This window comes from Equus przewalskii, chromosome 7 (assembly GCF_037783145.1).
Source record: "Equus przewalskii isolate Varuska chromosome 7, EquPr2, whole genome shotgun sequence".
Classification (NCBI taxonomy): domain Eukaryota; kingdom Metazoa; phylum Chordata; class Mammalia; order Perissodactyla; family Equidae; genus Equus; species Equus przewalskii.
The window spans coordinates 3,402,492-3,416,571 of NC_091837.1; the positions used below are offsets into that span (position 1 = coordinate 3,402,492).

Sequence of the window (14,080 nt, forward strand, 5' to 3'; positions counted from 1 at the left end):
AGGAGGTGATGGAAAAGGCCCAGGACAGCAAGTAAGTACAGGACTCTCTGAAAGGGAGGCAGCCAGGACAGGACCTAAGAGGGAGGTCCCACCAGACACCCCAGGACAGGATAGCTGCAACGGGGAGCCATGCAGGGTGCTCCCGGGAACAGCCCAGGATGAGCACAGTGGGGCACCAAGGCCCCAGGCGAGGTGGGCTCAGAGCATGCTGTTAAGGAGCCCATTTACTGGTCGGTGGTGACATCTACCGTCATATCCAAGAAGTCTGGCCATGCCAGCCTCCTGTGGGCAGCCCGGGAGACAAGTGGAACTGTGAGAAACTTGGAAGTGTGGTGTCCTGTGTGTTCAGGCACACGGCTGGTTGTGAGGAGCCCATGATTATAGCTCAGGGTATAGACTTGTGATGATTTGAGATTGTTTCCTCCAGAGACCCTGCTGAGCTGCCCGCCATGGAATAACAAGGTGTCACGCAGGAGGAAAAGAGAGTGGGAGGGGGCTTCAGTGGGCAAGTTTCATCGGAGATGAGGAGCTGGGGCAGGGGGTGGGAGGAGCCCTAGGCTCCAGTCCCACAGGGCAGGGGTGGGGTATGAAAGAAGGGGTGCAAACGGTGAGGTGACAGGACTGTAGCCTGGCACAGCCCCCAGGGCTCAGGCCTCAGGGAAGCCAGCAGCAGCTGGGGCCGGGGGAGCTCAGGGCATTCGCTGCTACAGGGACATGGACCTCCCAAGTTAGGACCTTGGAGTTTCAAGATGCTTTTCCATCCATGTCCCAAACACCTTCCTTAGGCAACACATGAGGGCCCTTCACAAATGATAGGAAAGGTCACAGGAGAGGAAGTGCAAATGGCTCCTAAACTCTTGAAAAGTACCCAGGTTGATTCCTAAAAATGAAAATCCCGAATAAATCTAGCCTGAGAATCTGCTCTGCCGCCGTCACCTTGCCACAGTGAGAGGGCATGCGCGAGTGGGGGCAGGTCACTGTCAGACACCGCTGGCGGAGGGTCGCTGCGGACAGAAGCGCCTTGAGTCCCTCCTAAAGTCCTGTGTTGACACCCTCACCCCAGCACCTCAGAACATGACTGATTTGGAGATAGAGTTAAAGAGGTGATTAGGTCAAAATGAGGCCTTGGGGTGGGCCCTATGCCTGATGTCCCTATAAGAAGGAGAGATCAGGACGCACAGAGACGCCAGGAACGCACATGTACAGAGGGAAGGCCATGTGAGGACACAGGGAGAAGGCGGCCATCTGTGAGCCAAGGAGAGAGGCCTCAGAAGAAACCAACACTGCTGACGCCTTGATCTTGGACTTCCAGCCCGCAGAAATGTAAGAATTAAATTTCTGCTGTTTAAGCCTCTCATCTGTGATATTTTATTACGGCAGCCCAAGCACGCTAACGTATACCAAGCACGGTATTGATTAGGACAACCTCCACAGACAGCAATGTGACAATATCTGTCAAAAAAAGCATATGATGCCCTTGCTCAGCAATGCCATTTGTGGGAGTGTCCCCTGACCGCTCTCAGCAGTGACCCACTAGGGCTCTCACAGAAAGTCACAGATTGCCGCTCCAGCAGAGGGAACCATGGTCCGTAGGTACAGTGGCTGCTGTGCACTGTGGCAAAGGGTGGGCACACTTGGTGTGCCAGGCTGTTGGGGAGACTCAGTGAGTTCGTACGTGCAGTGTGCTCAGAGCTGGACCTGGCATGTCAGAAGCATGCTCTACACCTTAGCTGCCCCAGTTCTTCGAAATAAAGTGTTCACTAAGGAAATGGCCATGTATCAAAATATTTCCCAATAACTAGTGCCTTCCTGACACCGGCGTCTCCTGACTCATCGTGTCAACATCTTGACAGGTCAAAATATTTCACTGATATTTTCTAATTCAAATACAGTTGCAAATCTTTCAAAAGATAGAGAATTTCACAAGATAATGGGAGTGATACTTTGATCCCAAGTTTTGCAAGAGGCCACAAGAAACATGTTTTGAAACAAGTATGACAATGACCTCACTGTTTGGAGCCCTCTGGGCAAGATTCATCAAATTGAATATGCTATGGAAGCTGTCAAACAAGGTTCAGCCACAGCTGGTCTGAAACTGAAAACCCATACAGGGTCGGCTGCATTCAGGAGAGCCCAGCAGAGCTTGCAACTGATCAGAAAAAAAAATTCCCCATGCTGGGCCGGCTCCGTGGCTGAGTGGTTAAGTTCGTGTGTTCGTGCGGGGGCCCAGGGTTCGGATCCTGGGCGCGGACATGGTACCGCTTGTCAGGCCACGTTGAGATGGCGTCCCACATCCCACAGCTAGAAGGACATGAAACTAAGATATACAGCTGTGTACAGGGGGGGTTTGGGGAGATAAAGCAGGAAAAAAAAAAAAAAAGATTGGCAACAGTTGTTAGCCCAGGTGCCAATCCTTAAAAAAAATAAGGAAGATTGGCAACAGTTGTTAGCCCAGGTGCCAATCTTTAAAAAAAAAAAAAATTCCCCATGCTGACAACCACAGTGGTATCTCGGTTGGAGGACTTGCTGCTGATGCCAGACTGTTGTGTAATTCCCTGCACCTGGAGTGTTTGGATTCTAGATTTGTATTTGACAGACCTCTCCCTGTGTCTCTTCTTGTATCTCTAACAGGAAGCAAGATCCAGATACCAAGGCAACAATGTGGCTGGAGACCATATGGTGTCAGGCTGCTTATTGCTGGTTATGATGATAGGGGCCCCTATGTTTTCCAAACCTATCCACATGCTAACTATTTTGACTGCAGAGCAATGACCATTGGAACCCACACTCAATCAGCTCGTACTGACTTGGAGAGACATATGTCTGAATTTATGGAGTGCAATTTGGATGAACTGGTTAAGCGTGGTGTGTGTGCATTACTCAAGACACTTCCTGCAGAACAGTGCCTAAAGACAATATTTCCATTGGAATTGTTGGTAAAGACTGGAGTTTATGATTTATGATGGTGATGTGTCTCCATTCCCGGAAGTTCTTGAAGAAAGATCACAGAGAAAGGCATAGCCTGCTCAACCTGCTGATGAACCTGCAGGAAAGGCTGATGAACCAATGGAACATAAAGTGATAAACCAGTCTATGTGTGTAGTATCAGATATGCAAGAATGTGGAACACATACTGATGACAACAATTTATACTTTGAATCAAAAGATGCAGAGTGGTGGGATGGTAAGTTTTAAGAATCAGTCCAGATGTGATTTTTTTCTAAGCAACCACACTAAAACCATATAATGGGGTGCATTTTTCTTTGAAAGAGTCTAAAAATATAATTTTCTAGATTTTTAGAATTCTAAAAAACTTTACATTTTCTAGAAAGTATAGGTGCAATATTGTGATTCATAAGAAATATATATTTGGTCATTCAGATGAGCCTGAACTGGAATGCTAGAAGAGCAAAACAATTTTGAGGAAAATGGGTTTCCCACATAAGATTTTATACCCACCTCAAATAGCCATTATTGCATACTTGATACTACACACGTAGACTGGTTTATCACTTAATGTTCCGTTGGTTCGTCAGCCTTTCCTGCAGGTCCATCAGCAGGTTGAGCAGGCTATGCCTTTCTCTCTTATCTTTCTTCAAGAGCTTCCAGGAATGGAGACATATCACCATCATAAATCATAAACTCCAGTCTTTGCCAGCAATTCCACTGGAAATATTCTTTGTCATTAGGCCCTCTTCTGCAGGAAGTACCTTGAGTAATGCACACACACCGTGCTTAACCAGCTCATTCAAATTGCACTCTTCTCACTGTCCCCCATCTCCCTCCAGCCACCCCCCCCACCCCCCCGCCCACCACCAGCCATCCTCCCAGTGGCCGCAGTGATGGTTGGGGCTAGGCAGCCGGGCTCTAGCAAATCTTTCAGAATAGCCCATCCCTCTGGCCAGTGACCCAAGCTGGCCGATCAGAATGCTTCCCTGGGATTTTTGAAACTAGGATTCAGGACAGAGGAGGTCCTACGGGGGAGGTACATATGGGCGTCAGGAGCTGGGACCACCGATGCTCACATTTCCAGAGTTCCCTAAGCAGGCTGGCCTGACAGAAAGGAGCTTACTCAAAGAAAAGGACAGGTGGGCAGAGAAGCAGCTTCCTATCCCAGTTCTCCCTGCCAGCCACTTACAGCACGCCCCCACCCCTCACTGGCAGGCTTTCAGGGAAATCCCTCTTTTCACCTAAACCGGTTGATATTGAGTTTCTGTCCCTTCTAAGGAAAAGACTTCTGAGAAATAGCAAAGAGCTTCTAGGGGGTCCTTGTTACACAGTGGCAGAAACTTCGCTGAACTGTGTCCTACAGGTGTGTGATAGGCAGAACATGGAGGGCCTGAACTTTGATATGCAGCTGAGATTTCTGAGCAAAGAGGTGAAGGTGTGGCCTGGTTAATTCTTACTGCTTGTAGTCGGTCATGTGAGGAGAGAGATGAACTGAGGAGAACTGTCAAGCAAAAAAAGAGTCAGGACTTGGTGATTTGGGAAATTTTCAGTTTATCCAGATTGCAAAAAATGCTAAGTCAGGAAAGCACAACTTTCTCTCTGTCCTGAGGGTCACTGAGGACTCTTAGCCACGCACACCTAGGCCTCTATGGGCTCGAAGGGGATGTGTATGTGTGGTGTGGGGTGTGGTTGTGTGTGTGTAGGTGGTGTGTATGTATGAGAGGTGTGGGGGTGTATGTGTGTGGTGTGTGAGGGCGCTTGTGGTGAGGGGGGGGATGTATGGGGGTGCATGTTGGGAGCATGGAGGGTACGGTAGATAGAACTGAGTTTCAATCCTGGCTGTCACTCGTTAGTTACTTGACCTCCAGCATGTCATTAACTTCTCTGAGTCCTGATGAATGTTGCTCTTCAAATGAGGATGATAATTCCTCCACTCACAGGCCTGTTGTAAGGCATAATTTTCAAAATATCTGTAAAAATCTCTGAGCCCTGTGCCTCAATAGAGGTTCACTTCTTTCTAGTGTGCTTGTATTTTTATCCCTGTTTTGTATGCACACTTTTCATATTACAAAGTCCATCTATTTGTAATTTGAATGGCTGCAGAATGTTTCATCAAATTGGCATATATCTGAGCTAGTCCTGATCACTTAATAGTTACAGTTCATTGCTGTCACTGCTTCAGCAGCCTGGGTTCATTACCCGGTCACAGAGCCACACCGCCGTCTGCACGGTTACAGAGAAAGTCCTGCCTACTCTTCACAGATTTTAAAGGGAGATTTGGCAGATGTCACCTGTCCTGAGGGGTCGACTCTCCTGCAGTACATGGACTGTCTCCTCCTTTGCTCCCCTGGTAAGGAAGCATGTAAGCACCACAGCCTCAACGTCCTTAAACTGCCACCAACCAAAGGGCCCAAGATCCCTACAGGAAACTCCAGTTAAATATTTGGGACATTTAATCTCAGATGAGGGATTGCTTCTAGACCCTAACAGGCTTCAGAGCATGTCAAGTTTGCCCCACCCAAAGACTAAGAGACAACTGAGAAGATTTCTAGGCCTTGCAGGATATTGTAGAAATTGGATACCAAGCTCTTCCCTAATAGCCCAAGCTTTTTTCACCTTTTTAAAGTCTATTGAGCCTGACCCCATAGAAGGGAACGAAACGGCTCCTGTGGCCAACTAAAGGGAAGGCTTCTCAGCCCACCTGTGCTGGGACATCCAAAGGATCAACTTTTTTTCCTTTTCACACGCAGGAAGGAAGGAAATGCCTTGGTGTCCTTACTCAGATACATGGAGGACAACAGAGACTGCTTGGTTACTGTGGTCAACGATAGGAGCCAAAGGTCTCCCTTTGCGTGAGAGCAATATCAGCTACAGCAGCTCATATCAAATCAACAGAGGAAATTATTACGGGCTCGCCCCTCACTGTCTGTGTTCCTCATGCTGTGGAAGGCGTACTCAGTTCTTATCACTCTCAACATCATTCTGCAACTTGACTTACCTCTTACAAGATCCCCTTGTCCACTTCTCCCCATAGTACGCTCTCGCGGTAACAATCTTGACCCTGCAACTCTCCTTCCTCTGCTTTCCAACAATACACATCCTGACTGTTTAACTTTGACTGACCAACTACTGACACCTAGGGTTGATTGATGGGAAATTCCTATTACACATGCCGAGCTCTCAAGGTTTACTGACGGTTCCTATTTAAGAAATGATAAGGGAAGATAATGCGATGGATATGCTTTTGCAACTCCTTTCCAGGTGATCGAAGCAGCTCCACTGCTGACAGTCAACTTCAGCTCAGCAAGCGGAACCACATGCCTTGGCTAGAGCTTGCACGTCGGCAAAAAAAACTGCAAACATTTATATAGACAGTCATTATGGCTTCAGGGTCGTTCATGATTTTGGCCCGCTCTGGAAACAGGATTTCTAATCTCTGGAGGACCCCAAATTAAAAACGGATCCCTTGTTAATGAATTGCTCGAATTGGTACAACTTCCACCAGCCTAGCCATTGCCCCAGGCGTTCAGTCAATTTCAGAGGAAGCTAAAGGAAATAATATGGCTGATCAGGTCACAAGGACAGCTGCCTTATGAGCCACGAATCTTGAAGCAATTACGGCATATTTTGACTATATTTCGAAAGGGGAGCTAATGAAAATGATCAAAGATGCCCCATCTAAGGCACTGCTTAAAGAAAGGTTTTTATTGGACAGGTAATGGTTGTATTTCAGCCTATTAACCAATGCATGGTATGAGCCAAACAAAAAGCCTGTCTTGCCAAAGACCATGAAATGACCCATCAGATGACCCAGACCCACTGGGCAGCAGATAAACTTAAAAGTTTCTGGTCAGCCCTGACTGCTGTGGGGAGCGAAATGGCGGGGTGAGCTGACCCGGGATTCTCTCCCCTCCAAAATACAACAAAAGATTGGAAGAACTGAATTTCAGAGAATAAACATAATGCCAGCTCGTTAGAGACCTACAATACCAAGAAGGCGGAGATCATAACCTTGCTTACACCCTCGGAGGCGCTGGAACGGTAGGAGAGAACATCGCTCCTTCCCCTAGAGTCTGCGATCACTGCGGCGCAGGTCGGGAAGGAGTGGGGGAGGGGCCGCGCGACCAGGGGATCATCCAGGACTCCTGCCGCTGGTTCAGTGGAGACCCGCTGACGGGGGGGAAAGCTTCTGTCCGCGGGGACCCCATAAATCAAGGGCCTTGGGAGACCAGAGAACAGAACTGATCTGAACCCAGACCGGCGCGTGTGAGTTACAGCCCCTCCCCCCAACAAAGCCAGTGGGCGCAGCCATCTTGCCCCGAAGGCGGAGAGCTAACACGCCGCTCTCGACCCCCATCTAGTGGCGACAGGCTGTAACTGCAACTGAATTCTACCACCATGAGAAAAAACCGCTCCTCTACCGTCCAGCAATTTATAAAAGCCCCAGACCAGAAGGAAAACAATAAAAACACAGAATTAAGTCCTGAGGACTTGGAATTAGGTAAACTAAGTGATAATGAATTCAGAGCAGCTATAATCAAAAAACTCAATGAGGTAGAGAGAAAGATAGAGAAACAAGCCGAGTTCTGGAGTTACTTCACAAAAGAGATTGAAATCATAAAGAAGAATCAAACAGAATTACTTGAGATGAAAAACACAATGGACCAGATAAAACAGAATACGGATTCCCTGAATGCCCGTGTAGACAATCTAGAGGAGCAAATCAGCATAATCGAAGATAGACAGGCTGAATGGCGCCAGACAGAGGAAGAAAGAGAACTAAGAATTAAAAAAAATGAGGAAAATCTCCAAGAGATAATGGATTCAATGAGGAGTAAGAACATAAGGATCATAGGAATTCCTGAGAATATGGAAAAGGAAAATGGAGCAGAAAGTGTGCTTAATGAAATTATTGAAGAGAATTTCCCAAATCTAGGGATAAACGGAGAAATGTGTGTAGAGGAGGGTTTTAGATCTCCTAGATTTGTCAATGTAAAAAGACCCACCGCACGGCACATAATAGTAAAGTTGGCAAATAGGAATGATAAGGAAAGAATACTCAGGGAAGTAAGAAAAAAAAAGAGAATAACCTATAAAGGAGCCCCTATCAGACTGTCAGCGGATTTCTCTACAGAAACCCTACAAGCTAGGAGAGAATGGAGTGATATATTCAAAGCTTTAAAGGATAAAAACCTTCAGCCAAGAATACTCTATCCAGCAAGAATTTCCTTCAGATATGAGGGAGAAATTAAATCTTTTCCAGACAAACAAAAGTTAAGGGAATTTGTAACTAAAAGCCCTCCATTACAAGAAATCCTCAAGAAGGCTCTCATACCTGAAAAAAGAAAAAAGGGAGAAAGGGGACACAAGCCACAGACTAGGGAGACCGATGGATAGAACCAGAACAGGATAGCAAATATTCAACTATAGCATTAGGGTAAAAATAAGGAAACTACCAAAACAAGGACGATCTTAGCACTCTAACTACCAATTAATAAGACGAGTTGGAATAAAAAATGAAAATAATTATTTAGGAGGGGAAGAGCAAAGGGTCTAAATCAGTATTGGTCGAGTAAGTAAGAGACCACCAGAGAATAGACTATATTATACACAAGATTCTAAATACAAACTTCAAGGTAGACACTAAAATAAAGTACAGAACAGAGTCACAAATCATAGATAAGGAAAAATCTAAGAAACCCAGCATAAGAAATTGCAGTATTAAATGGGTAGTCTAAAGCACACAGGAAAAGAAACACAGGAAAACAAGATAATGAGCGACAGATTGACAGCATTAAGTCCACATGCATCAATAATCACTCTCAATGTGAACGGATTGAACTCTCCAATAAAAAGACACAGAGTGGCAAAATGGATTAAAGAACAAGATCCAACAATTTGTTGCCTCCAGGAAACACACCTCAGCCCCAAGGACAAACACAGACTCAGGGTGAAGGGGTGGAGGACAATACTTCAAGCAAATAGCAAGGAAAAAAAGGCAGGTGTTGCAATTCTCATATCAGACCAAGTGGATTTCAAAATAAGACAGGTAAAGAGAGACACAGAGGGACAATATATAATGATCAAAGGGACACTTCATCAAGAAGAAATAACGCTTATAAATATCTATGCACCCAACACAGGAGCACCAAGATTCATAAAGCAACTATTAAAAGACCTGAAGGAAGATGTTAATAACAACACAATAATAGTAGGGGACCTCAACACCCCACTCACATCAATGGACAGATCATCCAGACAGAAAATCAACAAGGAAATAGTGGAGCTGAATGAAAAACTAAAACAATTGGACTTAATAGACATATATAGATCACTCCACCCTGAAGGAGCTGAATACACATTCTTCTCAAGTGCACATGGAACATTCTCTAGGATAGACCATATGTTGGGAAACAAGGCAAGCCTCTACAAATTTAAAAAAGTTGAAATAATAACAAGCATCTTCTCAGATCATAGTACTATAAGGCTAGAGATTAATTACAAGAAAAAAGCTGAGAAAGGCACAAAGATGTGGAGACTAAACAACACACTACTGAACAAGCAATGGATCATTGAAGAAATTAAAGAAGAAATAAAAAAATACCTGTAAACAAATGAAAATGATAGCATGCCATACCAACTCATATGGGATACAGCAAAAGCTGTATTAAGAGGAAAATTCATCGCAATACAGGCACATCTTAACAAACAAGAAAAATCCCAAATAAGCAACCTTAAAGCACACCTAACTGAACTAGAGAAAAAAGAACAAATGAAGCCCAAAGTCAGCAGAAGGAGAGAAATAATAAAAATCAGAGCAGAAATAAATACTATTGAAACGAAAAAGGCAGTAGAAAGGATCAATGAGACAAAGAGCTGGTTTTTTGAGAAGATAAATAAAATTGACAAACCACTAGCCAGACTTACAAAGAAAAAAAGGGAGAAAGCTCAAATAAACAAAATCAGAAATGAGCGAGGAGAAATAACAACAGACTCTGCAGAAATACAACAGATTATAAGAGAATACTACAAAAAACTGTATGCCAACAGAATGGATAACCTAGAGGAAATGGATAAATTCCTGGACTCCTACAATCTCCCAAAGCTCACTCAAGAAGAGGCAGACAATTTGAACAGACCAATCACAAGGAAAGAGATTGAAACAGCAATCAAAAGCATCCCAAAGAATAAAACCCCAGGACCAGATGGCTTTCCTGGGGAATTCTACCAAACTTTCAGAGAGGATTTAATACCTATCCTTTTCAAGCTATTCCAAAAAATTAGGGAAGATGGAACACTTCCTAACACATTCTATGAGGCCAACATCACGCTGATACCAAAACCTGACAAGGACACCACGAAAAAAGAGAACTACAGGCCAATATCACTGATGAACATAGATGCAAAAATTCTAAACAAAATTTTGGCAACCAGAATTCAGCAATTCATCAAAAGAATCATACATCAGGATCAGGTGGGATTCATACCAGGGACACAGGGATGGTTCAACATCCGCAAATCAATCAACGTGATACACCACATCAACAAACTGAGGAATAAAAACCACATGATCATCTCAATAGATGCAGAGAAGGCATTTGACAAGATCCAACAGCCATTTATGATAAAAACTCTGAACAAAATGGGCATAGAAGGAAACTACTTCAACATAATAAAGGCCATATATGACAAACCCATAGCAAACATCATACTCAATGGGCAAAAACTGAACCCCATCCCCCTGAAAACAGGAACAAGACAAGGATGCCCTCTATCACCACTCTTATTTAACATAGTACTGGAGGTCCTGGCCAGAGCAATCAGGCAAGAAAAAGGAATAAAAGGAATCCAAATAGGGAAGGAAGAAGTGAAACTCTCACTGTTTGCAGACGACATGATCTTATATATAGAAAACCCCAAAGAATCCATTGGAAAACTGTTAGAAGTAATCAACAACTACAGCAAAGTTGCAGGGTATAAAATCAATTTGCATAAGTCAGTAGCATTTCTATTCTCCAGTAATGAACCAACAGAAAAAGAACTCAAGAATACAATACCATTCACAATCGCAACAAAAAGAATAAAATACCTTGGGGTAAATTTAACTAAGGAAGTGAAGGACTTATATAATGAAAATTACAAGGCCTTTCTGAGAGAATTGGATGACGGCATAAGGAGATGGAAAGACATTCCATGTACATGGATTGGAAGAATAAACATAGTTAAAATGTCTATTCTACCTAAAGCAATCTACAGATTCAACGCCATCCCAATCAGGATCCCAATGACATTCTTTACAGAATTAGAACAAAGAATCCTAAAATTCATATGGGGCAACAAAAGACCCCGAATTGCTAAAGCAATCCTGAGAAAAAAGAACAAATCCCTGGAGGGAGGCATCACAATCCCTGACTTCAAAACATACTACAAAGCTACAGTAATCAAAACAGCATGGTACTGGTACAAAAACAGGTGCACAGATCAATGGAACAAACTTGAAAGCCCAGAAATAAAACCACACATCTATGGACAGTTTAGCTTTGACAAAGGAGCTGAGGGCATACAATGGAGAAAAGAAAGTCTTTTCAACAAATGGTGCTGGGAAAACTGGAAAGCCACATGTAAAAGAATGAAAATTGACCATTCTTTTTCACCATTCACCAAAATAAACTCAAAATGGATTAAAGACCTAAAGCTGAGACCTGAAACCATAAGGCTTCTGGAAGAAAACGTAGGCAGTACACTCTTTGACATCAATATTAAAAGGATCTTTTCGGACACCATGCCTTCTCAGAGAAGGGAAACAATAGAAAGAATAAACAAATGGGACTTCATCAGATTAAAGAGCTTCTTCAAGGCAAATGAAAACAGGATTGAAACAAAAAAACAACCCACTAACTGGGAAAAAATATTTGCAAGTCATATATCTGACAAAGGCTTAATATCCTTAATATATAAAGAACTCTCACAACTCAACCACAAAACATCAAACAACCCAATCAAAAAATGGGCTGGAGACATGAACAGACATTTCTCCAAAGAAGATATACTGATGGCCAATAGGCACATGAAAAGATGCTCATCATTGCTGATCATCAGGGAAATGCAAATCAAAACTACACTAAGATATCACCTTACACCCGTTAGAATGACAAAAATATCTAAAACTAATAGCAACAAATGTTGGAGAGGTTGCGGAGAAAAAGGAACCCTCATACACTGCTGGTGGGAATGCAAACTGGTGCAGCCACTATGGAAAACAGTATGGAGATTCCTCAAAAAACTAAAAATAGAACTACCATACGATGCAGCCATCCCACTACTGGGTATTTATCCAAAGAGCCTGAAGTCAGCAATCCCAAAAGTCCTGTGCACCCCAATGTTTATTGCAGCACTGTTTACAATAGCCAAGACGTGGAAGAAACCTAAGTGCCCATCAACAGACGAATGGATAAAGAAGATGTGGCACATATATACAATGGAATACTACTCAGCTGCAAAACAGAACAAAATCATTCCATTTGCAATAACATGGATGGACCTTGAGAGAATTATGTTAAGTGAAATAAGCCAGCGAGAGAAAGATAATCTGTGTATGACTCCACTCATATGAGGAATTTAAAACTATGGACCAAGAACAGTTTAGTGGATACCAGGGGAAAGGTGGGGTGGGGGGTGGGCACAAAGGGTGAAGTGGTGCACCTACAACATGACTGACAAACATTAATGTACAATTGAAATTTCATAAGATTGTAACCTATCAATAACTCAATTAAAAAAAAAAGTTTCTGGTCAGCCCTGGTGGCCTAGTGGTTAAGTTTGCCGCACTCTGCTTCAGTGGCCTGGGTTCAGTTCTTGGCATGGATCTATACTACTCATTTATCAGTGGCCATGCAGTGACAGCTGCTCACATACAAAATAGATGAAGATTGGCAACAGACGTTAGCTCAGGGAGAATCTTCCTCAGCAAAACAAAAACAAAAATAAACTTATAAGATTCATGAAACAATACTGGTGGGACAATATTTCTAAAGTTGCCCAGGAGACACACTTGATCTGTGCTGTATGTGCTAAATACGATCCGGGGAGACTATCCACACAGCCCCTGGACATTCTGACTGGCCTAAAGGGCCTTTTTAGGAATAGCAAATGGATTTCACTCAGCGGCCGCCTTCCCAAGGCTGTAGGTTGTTCTTGTTATGGTTTGCATGTTTTCTTATCAGGTTGAAGCATTCCCTTGCTTCAGCAGTTGCCAAAATCTTATTAGAAAAGATAATACCCCCTGGGGCATGCTCTCAGCACTGTCTAGTGACCCAGGAAGACGCTTTCCTGGCTGTGTTGTGGAACAGGTCTGTGAGTTTGGCCCATTCTACAGTGTGTCCATTGTGCTTATCACCCTCAGTCCTCTGGACTAGTGGAAAGAACAAATGATATCATTAAGACTGATTTGGCAAAATTTCTGGAAACCTTGAGATTGGCTTGGCCTACAGCACTTCCTCTAGTCCTTTTGAATCTGAGAGCTGCCCGCTTTGGGAAACACCAGTTGTCACCATTTGAAATACTTACCAGCCGACCTATGGCACTTTCTGCTCTTGATGGTCAATTAATTAAAGGAGATATACTTCAGTATTGCAAAGGAATAATCAGAACCTTAGATAAAAACCCTGCCCTGGCAGATCAATCTTTCCACAGCACACTGCCGGGAGACAAAGACAACAAGACCTCCCGCTGTACCTGCATCAACTCTTCTGGTGAAGTTGAGTTAGAACTTAGAAAAATTAGAAAGATAGCACAAGACCTCTGTGGTCCTGTGTCTTTCAACGACACCTTCTGCTTCCCTATCGATGTTTTCAGCTGCTTCCTTCAGGCAGAGGTGCTTGGATGAGACCAGGACTTCAACTATTGTTTATGATGATTATTAGGATTGTGCTATGTGTACTTTCATTTAAACTTCTTATGCTACTACTCACTCAGAGCTGCTCCAGAATTTCTACAAACACCAAGATTATGGTCACTCAACATACAGAACTGAATATTAAGGTTTATGCAACTTCAAGAAACTTCAAAGAACTGCAAAAGATGTTTACCCTTAAAAGAACTTGACAGTAGAGTCTTCCTCTGCTCTGTCATT

At 43.6% G+C, this 14,080-nt stretch overlaps 1 pseudogene; it reads left to right on the forward strand.

Moving 5' to 3' along the window:
* Positions 1–2,486: 2,486 nt before the first annotated feature.
* LOC139084623 (proteasome subunit alpha type-1 pseudogene) lies at positions 2,487–3,856 on the forward strand (annotated as a pseudogene).
* Positions 3,857–14,080: the final 10,224 nt, after the last annotated feature.